The sequence below is a fragment of the Acinonyx jubatus genome, chromosome B2 (assembly GCF_027475565.1).
Source record: "Acinonyx jubatus isolate Ajub_Pintada_27869175 chromosome B2, VMU_Ajub_asm_v1.0, whole genome shotgun sequence".
Lineage (NCBI taxonomy): Eukaryota > Metazoa > Chordata > Mammalia > Carnivora > Felidae > Acinonyx > Acinonyx jubatus.
In genome coordinates this window covers 8,643,781-8,658,603 of record NC_069385.1, presented here as the reverse complement: position 1 = coordinate 8,658,603, position 14,823 = coordinate 8,643,781, and the positions used below count along the sequence as shown (strand labels likewise).

Genomic DNA, 14,823 nt, shown 5'->3' with positions numbered 1-14,823 from the left:
GGCCCTTCACTCTTTCAAGCTTCAAGTGGTACTGTCTTCTACTGTTCCAGAACATCATGAAGGAATCTAATGGTCGCTGTGCACACAATTCCATGGAGAGTCTACATGGCAACTGGTCATCATTATCATTATCACGACATGAAGCCGGAATCCATGGAAGGAGCAAGCCACACAAGTCTCCCTGTGGGCTGCAGCTGACCTCTCCCCTTGAAATATCCGACACCCCCAACACTGTGCTTGAGCCACCCGGGAGAGAGAAAGGAACTTCCGTGATTGGATACATAGGTGGCAGCCACCTAACCAAGCTTTCTCCCATTTTCCGTCACCTGATACTTCAGAGGGCGCTTAACAGATTGCCTGGTTTTGGGTGTTGGGCTCTGTGGTGTATGTCACTGTAGGTGGGGACAGGATGGTTAGGACAGTGAAGAAGAGGCACTTGGAGGAATTCATCATTGTGGTCAGACGTGATCGAAGGGGGGTTATACCCCTTTTCAGAAGGACTCCTGTCCTGGTGTGTGAAGGTTTACAGGGCAGAGAATCTTGGTGCGGAAGGGTTGAGGAATAGTGTTCCCTGCTCTGGCTTGGTCTGTGAAAAATGAAACAGCGCCAGATGCAAGCACTGCCAAGCGCAAATTTATACACTTCAAAGAATTTTTACTTTTTCAATCAGAAAAAGACATGAGATTCCAGACTCTAGACTCTCTATTTCAGTCCCAAATTGCCAAATTGCTGATGTTGCAGTCTTTCTTAGAATTTGTTTGGAGAAAGCAGCAAAGGGACGAAAAGGAAAAACTGTGTTTTACCCAAATGAGCTCCCTGAATTTGTAGAGTGTGTTATTAAGCAAAGCTGTGTTGGGGCAAGAATCATTTTACATTCCTAAAGGGTGACGCTCTGAGGCTCTTCAGCCTCGGGGCTGGTAAAACTCTGGAGAGAGGACAGAGGAGGAGAATTCAAAAATAACGGAGAATCTGGAGCTTAATGTGGGAAGGAGGAAAGGCAAGCACTTTCTAAACGCTCGCCTAGCCTTCTTAGCCCACATGACACTGGCTGAGTCCCAAGCGCCTGGCTGGCTGCAGAAGGGCGGCCCCTCACGGGGGCGGAGCTTGTGGCGCTGAGGCCCCTCCCACCAGTCAGGTGCCCCAGTGCCTGCAGGAAACAAGGCCAGGAAGTCTCCCTGGGGCTCCCCCGGCGTGCCTTGTTTAATGCCCTGATTCATATGGACTGAACCCTTCCTGACACACGGGCTACCTAAATATGAAGTTCCCTCCTTCCACGAGCATCGAATGAGCACCTACAGTATACCAGCCAGAGGGTCCCCACGGCCAACGCACTACGCATTACGTCATCGTAAGTCAGCCAGACGCTGGCTGGGCTGCAGCCCGCAGAGGGCATGGCAGGGGCTCCAGGTGGAACAGTGCGCGGATAGAGGGGGGAACCTTGCTGCAGGTAACGTCCATCCCCGGTATGTCATCTGTGTTTAGTTTGGTCCTTTGCACGTAATACTCTTCATGGTTTTATTCCTAAGTGGCCTTTATTGGGGGAGCAAAGAGAAACAACCTCTGGTGATTTATAACTGCTGCGTAGACCTCCTGAAACCCAAGCAAACATCCTGTGGATAAGTTCATGGGTCAAGTTGCCGGGTGTCTGACATTGCTGGACACCGAGAAGTCCAAAAAGACAAAAAAGACAAAAGAAAAAAACTAGAGAAAGAAAGCCGCCGAGTCTGGCGTCAGGGCATTTCTCGGCCAGTGAAGAAACAGCCCTGGAACGCGCCGTACAGTGCGGTTTGGGGTTTCTTCCAGAAGAGCCTGGGTGCGGGAAGGTGCAGGGAGGGCCTCCTGAAGAGATTGCGGCGCGTGCTGCACACTGCAGCCGGCCAGAGGGAGGAGGAGGTGGGGTCCGAGGGTGGAGGCCCCTGGCGGCTGGACCGTGGCAGGTCCAGGAGCAGAGGCCGGGTTCATGTGGGTGCAGGGAGTGGGTGCGAGCCCCGGGTGGCCTGGGGAAGTGAGGGCAGGAGGACAGGGGGCCAGAAGGTAAAGTCGCTAGGGTCCCCCGTCCTGGAGGCCGAGGGGCCAGCCCAGCTCTCTGGATTCTATGCACTTGGCAAGGCCAGCCGATGAAGGACCGGTGACGGATTTTAAGCTGGGGGTTAATAATATATACTTTTTAAAAAATCCTGTGTATTGGGGTTCATTTCCCAAGTCCAAAGGAATGCGTGCTCTTTGAAGAAAAGTTGGAGAGTCCAGAAACACTAAGAGAAAAGTTAAAGGAAATAGAATTTATGAAAAATGAGAAATCACAATCCAATCACCTAGAAAGAATTGTAAGCATATTAAACCATGAGCGTTGAGCGTCTCCTTGCTGTATTTTATAGATACTGGGGTTGGTTTCTGGTCAGGGGGTGAAGAGGAGAGAGTCCCCAGAGAGGTCACATCATCCCCCAAGGGGAAAGGAAAGGAAACCGCGGCTCCGAGCCCACGCACAGGGTTTCTGTCCACGCAGAGCAGCAGTGGTGGTCACCATTTGGCGGAAGATCTGTGTACCTTCTTCCAGATGAAGAGAAAGAAATTTATATGCTGTGTTGTCTGAGAAATTCAAGGACATTGTGAAAATATCTTCAGTAGCTGTTGAAGCTGTTACTCAGAAGCTGTTACTCATCTTTTCATCGGTTTCCTTTACAGAACATCTAAGATGTTAGCCTGGGGAGGCGGGGAGGCAGATGGAAGGTGAGGAGCCATGGATGATCTGGACATCTTGAAAGGCCTTGAGGCATCAGGTGGGTCCTCGTCCAAGGAGCTGGAAATTCGTCTCTGTCTTCCCTGTCGTCTGTCCTAAGTGGTCTTGGTATTTTCAGTCCCGTCATGCCTTGACCCCCAGAATTCTCTTTCCGATGTTGGAAGGATCCTTGAAGTGATCCAGAGCAAATGCTTCCTTTACTTGAGAAAACCAAGGACCAGAGATGTGAGGAGACCTGCCCGGAGCCACAGACCTGCCGTGGGAGAGATGGGACCAGACTCTGTTCCCAGAACGTCCAGGTTCACCTTGCCTCTCCTGAGTGACCGCTGCAACCACGCTGTCTCCTTCTGATACTTCATAATATATTCCCAGTAGGTAGAAACACACCTATTCATGTTAACTATCACTGAACGTAAAGGTGGAGCTAATATTACAAATTATTTCGATACACTATTGCTTGGCTTTAGAAAAAAGCAAATGTTTGGAAAGTTATACATTTTTTTTTGTTTGCAAAATTTCCTTTTTCAAAAAAAGATTGCTTGAATTAATTGTTCTTATTTTAAGAGAGGTAGAGAGAGAGATCCACTGCTAATATTTTTGTATTTACTTACTCTTCATTTGAGAAACTTTCAAGCACGCACCAAAGTAGAACAATATGGTGAGCCCCCATGGATCATTTGCTCAGCTTCAAGGATTATCAGCATTTTGCCAATCCTGATGTCAGAGAGCTCTTAAGATACAGTTTAATCCACAAAGATTGTATTTCCATCTAGCTTTTCATGGCCAAGCCTACTATGTAAAGAAAGACAATTTTTTTACATGTTTATTTGTTTTTGAGAGAAGGAGAGAGCTCGTGGAAGAGGGGAAGAGAGAGAGAGGGAACAGAGAAAATCCCAATCAGGCTGTAAGCTGTCAGCACGGAGTGCAATGCAGGGCTCAAAACCACAAACCATGAGATCATGACCTGAACTGAAACCAAGAGTGGACTTAACTGACTGAGCCACCCAGGCGCCCCAAGAAAGACAATTTTAACTCATTTCCTGATCTAAACAGATAGGGAAGATCGTGTTCTTCTGCTGGCTACTCACTGATTTCTCCATTCTCAAAGGGCTCCTGGCACACCTTCCAGGCCCCACGTGGAGACAGCACCCACACCAGGCTACGTACCCTTACTGAATGACCAGGCCCTGATCAGCCACGGTTGCCTGGAGCCGTGCAGCCTGCGGGGAACAAGGGACCACAGCCAACAATCTGGAGTTCTCACCTTGGCCTTGCTGCTAAACCAACCCAAGCCACAGGATGTCCCCAGTGACTTGAATTCCTCCATCCATAGACTGAAGCTGTGTCTGACCTATATCCCCAGAGTCTGGGAGAGGCTGTCATTGACCACTTAACATGCACTGCTGTGCTAGGTATGGCACTGGGTACGTCTCTACCACACACTGCACTGGTTTTACTACAGTGCCCATCTCTAGCTGTCACCTTCCTGTTCATTTGTCACTTGGCTTATTCCGCTTTGTCTATTGCCCATCTCCTCCTACTAAAGTGCAGATTCCTTGGACACAGAAGAAGCGTCTTCCCTGTTTGCTGTTGAATCCCTGTGAAAGACTGTCCACCCTTCAGTGAGCTAGCTGTCTGCTGAATCAGATGGGATAGTGCATATAAAAACATCGCGTGCAATAACACGTAGGGTGTTGTTTTTATGGTGTTGCTTTAGCTGGTTCTTGACCTGCTGAGCCCTGTGCTCTCCAGACGTTTATCCAAAAGCATAGCTGAGAGAAGAACCTAGCAATCCTCTCTCCTCCCTTTCCAGTTGGCAAGTTCTTCTAGAGTTTCCACTGAATTGTTGGGCTTTCTGACCGCTGTTCATCCCACAGGAGATCTGGAGTCTCTGTACATCTCACAAGGCTGCATTAGTATTTATTCAGGTGGTGCCTTTACTAACGTTGATAAAAAAATCCACCTCTTTGGCCGAAGAGAGAGCCACTGTACATGGAGGCGGTACCTCTGGTAGATTGTATTTTCCAAAAGTGGCTGAAGCAATATACTTTCCATCCCACATACTCTCACAGTCCTACTTGACATTTCTGCAATAAGAGGTGGGCTCCATGAACCAGAGCAGGCCTTTGTGACTGCCTTGGCCAACAGAACACAGTAGAAGTGATTCTGCATGCCTGCCAAGGCTAGGTCATAAAAGGCATACAGCTCTGCCTGGATCTTTCTTTGTCTCACGATGGTCACACTGAGAAGCCAGCCACCACGTTGTGAGGAAGCCCAGGTCACATGGGGAGGTCTTCATTACTGGGGAGAAATAACGAAGGATGATTGTCTTTTAAGCCATGAAGTTTTGGGGTCATTTGTTATGCGGCAACCGATAACCGTTGCACAGACTTTTGGAGATCACTCTGGTTTCACTGCCAGCATATATGAATCTCTGTAGAAGAAATAATGGGCCTGGGGGTTGGCTGTCTGGTTAGAAGAAGGGTCTAGGGGATTCGTAATGAAGCTATGCTTGCATACCAAGCCACTATTTTCACTCAGGGCAGCTGGAGGTAGGACAATGGAGATGGCCGCTTCTGAACATCACTGTGGCTGTGCAAGTATCTCTGCAGTTGACGAATCTTATAAGTGTGTTTAGTAGCCCTTCCATAACTTTGTAAGGCAATCCAAAGCCCTTCTGAAATACCCATAAAAATAGTTAAACAATCGTTTCACAGTAGTTAAACCTTGAGAACTGGACATATTCTTGGGTCTGTAATGTTACTGGGATCCCCGATGAAGTGGACCCACTCCATCCCCTACACACACAAGACCTCCGGTGGTGTAAAATGCCAGAAGGGATGCCAGCTCCTTCTTTAGCAAGTCATTTTGGGGACCGGCGCTGAAAAGACAAGCAGTAATGTTTTTGGAGTCCAACACTGTCATGACCTCCAACATTTCATGTTAATGTTATACATCTGGAATAAAACCAGAGGAACATGCATGACATAATAACAGTCAAGAATCCTAGAGAACAAATGGCTTCAAAACAGCATGTACCCTAGACGCCCTCAAGTCTCAGCACTGGTTGTTGAGTGGCCGTGGGGGTATAGGGCCTGGTGGGGAGCAATCTGTGCATTTACCCCATTTTTGTAAACAAATGGCCTTCCACATGTTAGCCTGGCACATATTTAGCAGCGGGCTTTGAAAGCTTGCTCCCCTGGAGACTTTTCCTAGGAAAGTAGCAAGACTTTTCCAAAAGAGTCAAAAATTATAAGAAAATGGCTGGAAACAAAACAGCTTTGCAGAAGGGATAGAAATCATACAGCAGGGACTTATCAAACTTTCTTCCTTGAGGGCATTTGCTTGTTCTTTGATTCTTATGGCCTTCCCGCCATAGCCCAGAGGGCCTGTCATCTCTGGTTCACCCTTGAATGAACTGCAGTAAAAAAAAACTGCCTGGGGTTGCAAACATCACTAATGGCTGATGTAAGGAGAGCAGATAAATGAGAAATGCAGGGCTACACCCTTTCTAGGGAATGTTTGAAAATTTGCCATTGTTCCTGAAAATCTGCGAACTGCTTTCAAAGTCTGAGAATACAGAAGGAAAGTTTCGGGCTCGAAAAAAAGGGAAAGGGGGTTACATTTAGGGCTGGGGGAGCCTTGGCCTTTGTAAATTGCAACGACTATCCTGATCAGGCACACTGGACTTCTTTCTCTATGAGAAAGTTGTGGGGTTTGTATTAAAAAAAAAAGAAAAAGAAAAAAAGGAAGATCACTCCATCTCTATTTTTGTTAGGGGAATAGCCTTCGTTGCAAGAATCTTTTGTGATTTACCTAAAATGGATATTGTGGACCGCAAAGCAGAAAATAGATCGTTACAATGCACTGGTGTTACATGTCACCCAAGTTTAATCTGACCACTGACTTTAGATGTGAAAGACTCTCCCTGCTCCGAATTGCACACAACCATTGCTGAGGGAGGAGGACGATACCTCTTCAGTGGGCCCTCAGGAAAAAAGTCACATTGGAAAATCAGGCGACGGATGGCCAAGTCCTTCTCTAAACTTTTCAGACAATATTGAAGTAGATAATGTATTTCGGATTGATCAAAATATAGATTTGAATCCAGCAAACAATTTTTGCAGCTTCTTCTGTGTCAGAACCATGTATATATATGATTTATATATATATATAGTTTGCATAAATATGATATATATATATATGTATACACACAATGTGTGTATATATGTATATATCAGATATACCCACACAGAGATGCAACACAAACAGACAAGAAAACATGATTGAGGTCATGGATTCTTGACAACAAGATAAGAGGGATTCAGTCCCACAGAAAAGGAAAATCCTCTTTCTCCCGTTCACCTCCAGAGATCTGATAATTACGTTAGAGGTAGAAGATCACTATGTCTTGAAAAGCACCAGACCCTGCTATGGATTTAACCTGATCCTTGCAAAGTAGAGCTGTGATATGTTTTTCTCCACAATAGTCATGTGTTCAGAACACAAATTTGCAATAATTGCAAGATACAGGAGCTTCTGAAAACAAAAGAATAACTAGAGGTGGCCAGAACAGACTATTCATGGCCTCCTGGATCAGTAACCTCTGGACCACTGCAAGTCTGCAGTGACAGGACCGCCTCGGCCTCCTGCACCAGGACTTTCCTCGTCAGCGGCTCCTGACCGCTCTGGGGCTGGTCCGGCCTGCTGGACCAGAGGCCAGAGTTAGGAAAACGTGATTCCTTCCGCCCGCTTCATCCCTAACCTGTGCTTCCTGTTCTCTACCAACTAGAGAAAAGAGGTCGAAATCTGCCCACGATCAGCCAAACCACAATGAAATTTGATGGTTGGAAAGTTATTGGCTGTGAAGTGCTGAGTCCCACAGGTTATAAAAATTGGGTTTAATGCACAGAAAAGTGGCAAGGACAGAGCGTAGAGTCCCCGTCTTTAGTGAAGTCCTCGGAGGCAATGAGGAGAAGAAAGACCCAGCTCTTGGAAGCACAGAGGTGGAGTGATCAAATCTGACATAATCCCTTGGGGCCTCACTGTCCCCGTTTAAAAAAAAAAAAAAAAAAGTTATGACTTCCTAGGGATTTAGAAGTTACAAATATGAAGAAATTGAAATAATTTAGGAGACGTGTTCTAAATTCTCTATGGAAATATAATTATTAACTTGATCTTTTTTTTTTATTATAATGCACAAATGTGGGACAGGCTACATAATTTGCAAGAGCCAGTGCAAAGTGAACACGAGAGGCCCTTGGACAAAACTTAGTATGTATTTCAGGCTGGGGACAGCAGAGCATTAATCCAAGCACGGGGCCCTTCCAAGCAGGGGCTGTGTGATTGCACGGGCCCCGTGCCCGGGAAGCCAGGCCTGCACAGACCAAAGCTGAAAAGGGAAGGAGTGATCTGTGACACTTGTAGGGCGATGTTCCTGTTTGCCTCGGGGCACAGGGGTGTGGGGAGAGCGTGCACAAGCCCCACGAGGGCAGGAATACTTGTCTGGTTCACTATTCTTCCGGCGCCGTAACTGTGCTGGGGAACAAGGGGAAAAAACAAACAGAAAACAAAACACTGCTTCAGGATACGTTATTATTTCCACAATCATCTTTAAAAATGCACAAATATATATGACAGGGGCGCTGGGTGGCTTGGTCGGTGAAGCGTCCGACTTCGGCTCAGGTCATGATCTCGCGGTCCGTGAGTTCAAGCCCCGCATCGGGCTCTGTGCTGACAGCTCAGAGCCTGGAGCCTGTTTCAGATTCTGTGTCTCCCTCTCTCTCTGCCCCTCCCCTGTTCATGCTCTGTCTCTCTCTGTCCCAAAAATAAATAAATGTTGAAAAAAAAATTAAAAAAAAATTTTTTAAATATATATATATGACAAAAAAATATACTATCCTTAAGCCCTTCGGGGGACAAAAACTAATTCATGATATTTAGTTACAGATAAATGTATTTACTTAGATATACTTACATATGGACCTTATACCAACTATATGGAGAGAGAATCACCATCTCAAAACACTCTGCATCTGCCATTTGAGTTCAACGGTGCTTTCCCTTGTGTTCCCAAAAAGTGATTCTTGGATTAAATTGATTTGATTTTTTCAAAGATTTTTCTAAACTCAGGCTCACAAGACTAGAAGCTTGATTGTTAAATGTTCATGCAACCTAAGGAGAAATTAACTACTGGGCATGTTTTTCTTCTCTTTGTTTCTGTCTCGGATCTCCTTTTTCTTCTGTCTTCCCTTCTTCCCTCCTCCTCCTGTTTCCCATATAGGTGTCTTTCACCATCTGTGTAATATACATAAACTTTGAATTCTAACTACAGCCATCATGGGACATCTGAAGATGACATCTTTTATGATCAAGCTCCATTGTTCAGGACGCTGTTCCCATTTCTCCAGAGACATCTCAGAATCTGGTACTGAGATTACTTCTGTAACAGACATGAGCCTCAGCCACAGTAAGCATAAAGATAATATATAAAAGCATATGCGTGAATACGTAAGTGTGCTTTATGCTTGTCACTTTGTCTTAGCTCAATCCTGGTGATTAGAGTCCAAGAAATCCCATTTCCCGTGGTGAGTACGCATGCTATATTTCCAGAGTGGCTAGCGTGTGGCCAGTGTGGAAGATTTGTGATGAATTATGGACCTTGGAAATATGAGACGGTTCTCTGGGAGAGGTAAGTAAATAAATGCAGGTACTAAACTCTGTCACGTACAGGGGATTTGGGTCCAACTCGAGGTTTCCCGGGACACACTGTCTTGCATGAGAAGCCCTGTGTAGCTTCCCTCCTGTTGCTTCTGTGCTGCTGAGTCCACAACCCTACCCCTGGTCCCTTTTGTCTGTGGGAGGCGGAACATGGTCCCCTTGATTAAAAAAAATAATAATTTCTAGAGAGAGGTAGTCCCCCATGAAATACTAACTAGCCGTGTAGGGCTTCTTCTGAATATCTTCCTTTCTCGGGCATGTATGGTTGCCAGGTGAAATAAAGGATGTCCAGTTAAATAGGAATTTTGGATAAACAACAGACAATTTTTTAGTATAAGTATCTCCCAAATATTGCATGGGATATACTTATACTAAAAAAATTACTGTTTATCTAAAATTCAAATTCAACTGGGTATCCTTTTTGGGTTTTGCTTGTTGGTTTGTTTTTGCTAAGTCTGGCATCCTACGGAGCATGTCATGTAGCAGAACACATTTTGGGTATTATTGAGGTTTTACTACTCTCCTATTTGTGTTTCTATAGCGAATTTACCCAGAGCAGGAAGGGTATGAAAGGTTGATTGCGTCCCACCAGGGTAACTGACACAGTAACACTGTCTGGAAGAAATGAAAATGGGGCAGCACTTAGGAGGTTGTGGGTCTGGAGGCCCCAGGCAGATGAGTCCTGGAGTGTGCAGACACTATAGGAAGCTCTGAGGAAGCAGTGACCACACCGGGGAGGGGAATCAAGCAAGACCCCATGTTTCCTGTTTGGGGTCTCCTCCTCTTAGAAGGGGCAACAGGATATTGGCAGAAGTATCTGTGTTGTGTGTTTCGTTGGGATGTTTCTGCTTTGGCAAAAATACTCGAGTATCTGAGTCGGCAAAAAGGACGCATCGCTCCTGGGAAAAGGTAGTTTCGGGGGGATACCCTCAAGCTGGTGTTGGGGAGGGAATAAATCCTAGGTGAGGATAAATACAGTCTTCAGCAGAAGGCTGTGCCCCAGTCTGAAATGGGGATATCATAAGTCTATTTTCCTTTCCCCTCTGGCAAAACCACATGGTTATTGGCAGAAAAGGCTGTAAAGTTTGGAGCAAATTATTTTTTTTTCATATAAGAGAAGGAAGAATTAACTCGCTGACGAGTTCTATTTATTTAAGAAACACATAGTTACTGTTTGCCAGGCATTACTCTAAGTGCTTTGGAAGTTTCAACTCATTAAATTTTTAAATAAACCTAGAGGGCAGAATGGGGTAAACCATTCACCCCATTTTATAGGAGGAGAACCTGAGGCACAGAGAGGTTAAGTTCCTTGCCCGAGGCCACACAGCTAGGAGGTGGCTGAGTCAGCAATCATTCCATACAATCTTTCAACATCAAAGAGGGCATGTACCAGGGTTATATCAGGCAGCCAACCTTTGGTGTGATGATGATGTTTAAGAAGATGAAGAAAATGAAGACGCACTTACCAGGCACAAAGCTACCTCAGAAAAGAGACACGTGACAGGTAGCTAGCTGGCGCATCATAAGCACCCAAAAAATCGTGGTTATTGTTCTCGCGCCAACAAACCTTAATCGTGCGTGCCAGGCCCGGTACAAGCTTCTGGGGACACATACAAGAAGCAGGCTGATCTCTGCCACAGAAGGTGACAGCTACAAATGACGCCTTCCGCTCACATGGGACAAGAAGGTAAGAGTGATCTCATTAGCTAGGGCAAGCAACTCGTTTAATAGGCCTTGAAAAGTTCAGAGAAGACCAGACCACCAGGGATCAAGCTTACCAGCCAGTCTCCTCTCCACACTGCTCGCTTGGCTGTTTATCTGTATTTCCTGAAGATGTGCCTGTTGACTGCACTGTATACCCAAATATTCATGTATGGCATCTGTCCAGCAATGTTGGCCAAATTAACTGAATAAATCACAGCATTGTGTATCCCTGGAATTTTTTTTTTAAAAAAAGTATTATTGCTAAATGGTGGTGTATTTCCCAACATCTTGATAGGAGAGATTTATGGGACCAGATATACTAGTATTTGGGGTATGCAAATTTGGACATTTTACTGAAATTTATAAAGTCAGGGAATCTCAGGGTTGGCCAGTACCTTCAAGTTGTTCTGGTTCAGCAGTCGTCCAGGGGTCTGGATGTCCCCTACCTTGTTCCCGCTAAGTTCTAGAGAGCCTTTCTCTTAGTAAAGCTACACGTACTGTTTTCCGTATCAGCCATTTATTACTGCTGCTGTGAACTTCAGCTGTACATCCTGTGCTCTATCTTATCTAGAAAACTGGGAAGCTGCAGGAGATGACTCCAGGCTACAAAGTGAACATTGATCACATTTTCTTAAAATATGTATACTTTTCTAGCTAAAATTTGTCAGTTTCGTTAATCTTTTCAAAGAACCACTTTGGTTTTATTGATTTTCTTCATTGTTTTTCTGTTCTCCATTTTATGTATTTCCACTCTAACCTTTATTATTTCCTTCTTTCTGCCTGCTTTAGGTTTAGATTGCTGTTCTTTTTTAGGTGCCTCAAGCTGGGGGGTTAGGCTGTTAATTTGAGATCTTCTCATATTATGTTTGGCATTTACGGCTATGCATTTATCTCTAAGCACGGCTTTCGCTGCATTCCATACATTTTGGTATGTTATGTGATTTCCTCATGACTCATTGCTTATTAAGGAGTATGTTGTTTGATTTCCACATAGTTTTTGATTTCCCAAATTTCTTTGTGTTATTGATTCCTAATTGTATTCCACTGTGGTCAGAAAGCAGACATTGTATTACTTCAATCATTTTAACTGAACGAAGGTTGTTTTGTGATCTAGTATATGGTTAATATTTGAGAAGGTCTTTTCTATATTCTGAAAAAAAAATGCATATTCTTCTCTTGTTGGGTGGAACGTTCTACAGATGTCTATTAATTCTGGCAGTTTTTACTTCATGCATTTTGGGGCTCTGTTTGCTCAGTGCTTATATTTACAATTGTTGTATCCTCCAGATGGACTGATCCTTTTATTGTTATAAAATGTTCCTCTTTATCTTTAATAACGTGTTTTTTTCAATTTATTTATTTTGAGAGCAAAAGAAAGAGAGAGAGAGAGCTCTGCATGTATAGGGGAAGGGCAGAGAGAGGGGGGTGGCGGAGAGAGAATCCCAAGCAGCCTCCGTGCTCAGCACAGAGCCTGATGTGGGGCTTGATCCCACCAAACGTGAGATCACGACCTAAGCCAAAATCCTAAGTGGGACACTTAACTGACTGAGCCACCCAGGTGCCCCTGGTTTTTGTTTTAAAGTATTTTTTGTCCGACAGGAGCAACGCTTCTGCAATTCTCTTAGGGTTACTGTTTGCATGGCACATCTCTCCCCATCCTTCTACTTGCAGCCTATTTGTATCTTGGAATCTACGGTTTTTCTCCTAGAGACAAATGTACTTGGAGCTTGTATTTTCATCCAGCACAGTGATGTGTCCCTTGAATGAATTGTTGTCCAATGAAGATCCACTTGCATTGAATGTTATCATAGAGATAATTGTATTCATATGTGACAATTTGCTTTTGTCTATATGCCTCATGTGCTTTTTGGTCCCTTGTTCCTCCTTCCTGCTTTCCTTTTGCAGTAAGTGAATATCAACTAGTATAACATTTGCACTCCTTCAATGATTTTTCACTATATTTTTTGAGTTGGTTTCTTAGTGGTTACTTTATTATTTTTTTGAATGTATGAAAACAAGTTTACTTATGACTATAGGTGGAAATTCTAGTAATATCCAGAAAATTGACCGTGAAATGGGACAGAAATACACCATGCCTTTCTGACTTCAGAGCCCATAATGCTTCACCCCATTGGGTATGCAGACATGGGTAGTAAGAGTATCACACACGCAGACACACACACACACACACACACTTTGCCTTAGACCCATCCTGTTGTGACACTGATTAACATAGATCCATAAATACATTTCTCTAGTGCAAATGACATGAACGTGCAGGGAAAAAAACAAGACTCTTAACACATTATCTCCAGCAAGTTCCCTAAGAAATTATTTAGATGGCGCATACCCACATTGAACTACATAGGACTCGATCTCCATTCAGCTCCTTTTCAATCCTTGTGATATTATCAAAGCAAAAGCCAGTTTAGTGCTATGAGTCTTTAACACCCTCTAACACTTGTTATAATCTCCCTTTAACAAAGACATAAGCTTGGAGCTTTGAAAGACATCTACCTGGACTTTTAAGCATTGTTTTGTTTTCCTTTCAATTATTTTGACAGTTACTTTGTATTTGTGATCAATAACACCGGTCTTAGTGGTTACTTTAGAGTTTAGGTGCCTTATCAGTATCTTCTTCAGATTTATACCAACTTACTTCCAGTGAGATATAGACGCATGACTCCTGAATAGTTTTATTACTTTCCCTCCTTTTTTGATCTACAGTTATCACACATACTACATATAGACATAGGTTAAAAATTCAATATTACAGGTGCACCTGGGTGGCTCAGTTTGTTAAGCATCAGACTTCAGCTCAGCTCATGATCTCGCAGTTCATGAGTTGGAGACCCACATCAAGCTCTGTGTTGACAACTCAGAGCCTAGAGCCTGCTTCAGATTCTGTGTCTCCCTCTCTCTCTTCCCCTTCTCCCCTCACACTCTGTCTCTCTCTCTCTTTATTGAAAATAAACATTAAAAAAATTTTTTAAAGGAATTCAATATTACATGGCAAAATTACTGCTTTATAGGATTTTATGTTTTTTGAAGGAGCTGAGAGAAGTTGTGGTTCAAATGCCACAAACACTGTTCTTACAGATTTTTTTAATTAAAGCTTATTTATTTGAGAGAGAGAGAGCATGAGTGGGGGAGGGACAGAGAGAGGGAGAGACAGAGAGTAGCCTAAGCAGGTTCCACGCTGTCAGCACAAATCCTGACGCCAGACTCCATCCCACCAACTGTGAGATCATGACCTGAGCCGAAATCAAAAGTCAGATGCTTAACCGACTGAGCCACCCAGGCGCCCCGGTTCTTACAGATTTTTGATGGATTTTCTTGATTAAATTTTCTTCATTTGCTGCATGCCCTTGGAAGTATTTCAGAGATTTTAAATGGCTTGTGTTGTTCTTTATCCTTTTTTCCAGGTGTCCTTGTTCTGCAGAGGAACGAGCCCGTGCAGCTCCTCTGTGGCTGGCCTTGATGTGGAATGCTGAAGTCTATATGCTTTAATTTTTCATTTCTTTTTAAGGTATGCTTTCTATACACAAAGGACATCTTTCACGAGTGTTTAAATGGCCTGTGGCAGGGGGGAAAGACTTTTCTTTATATTCACGGTGTCGCTGAACACGTGTGGAATGTGCATTTTGAGTTTGTTTGGTTGG

General features: G+C 44.2%; 1 long non-coding RNA gene across 1 annotated transcript; it reads left to right on the top strand.

Annotated features, from left to right (window-relative positions):
• Positions 1-22: 22 nt before the first annotated feature.
• LOC106965980 (uncharacterized) lies at positions 23-4,686 on the top strand. The gene is made up of 3 exons (XR_001428718.3): positions 23-1,447; positions 2,683-3,108; positions 3,846-4,686. It is a non-coding gene; the product is annotated as an uncharacterized LOC106965980 (long non-coding RNA).
• The last annotated feature ends 10,137 nt before the right edge of the window (positions 4,687-14,823 follow it).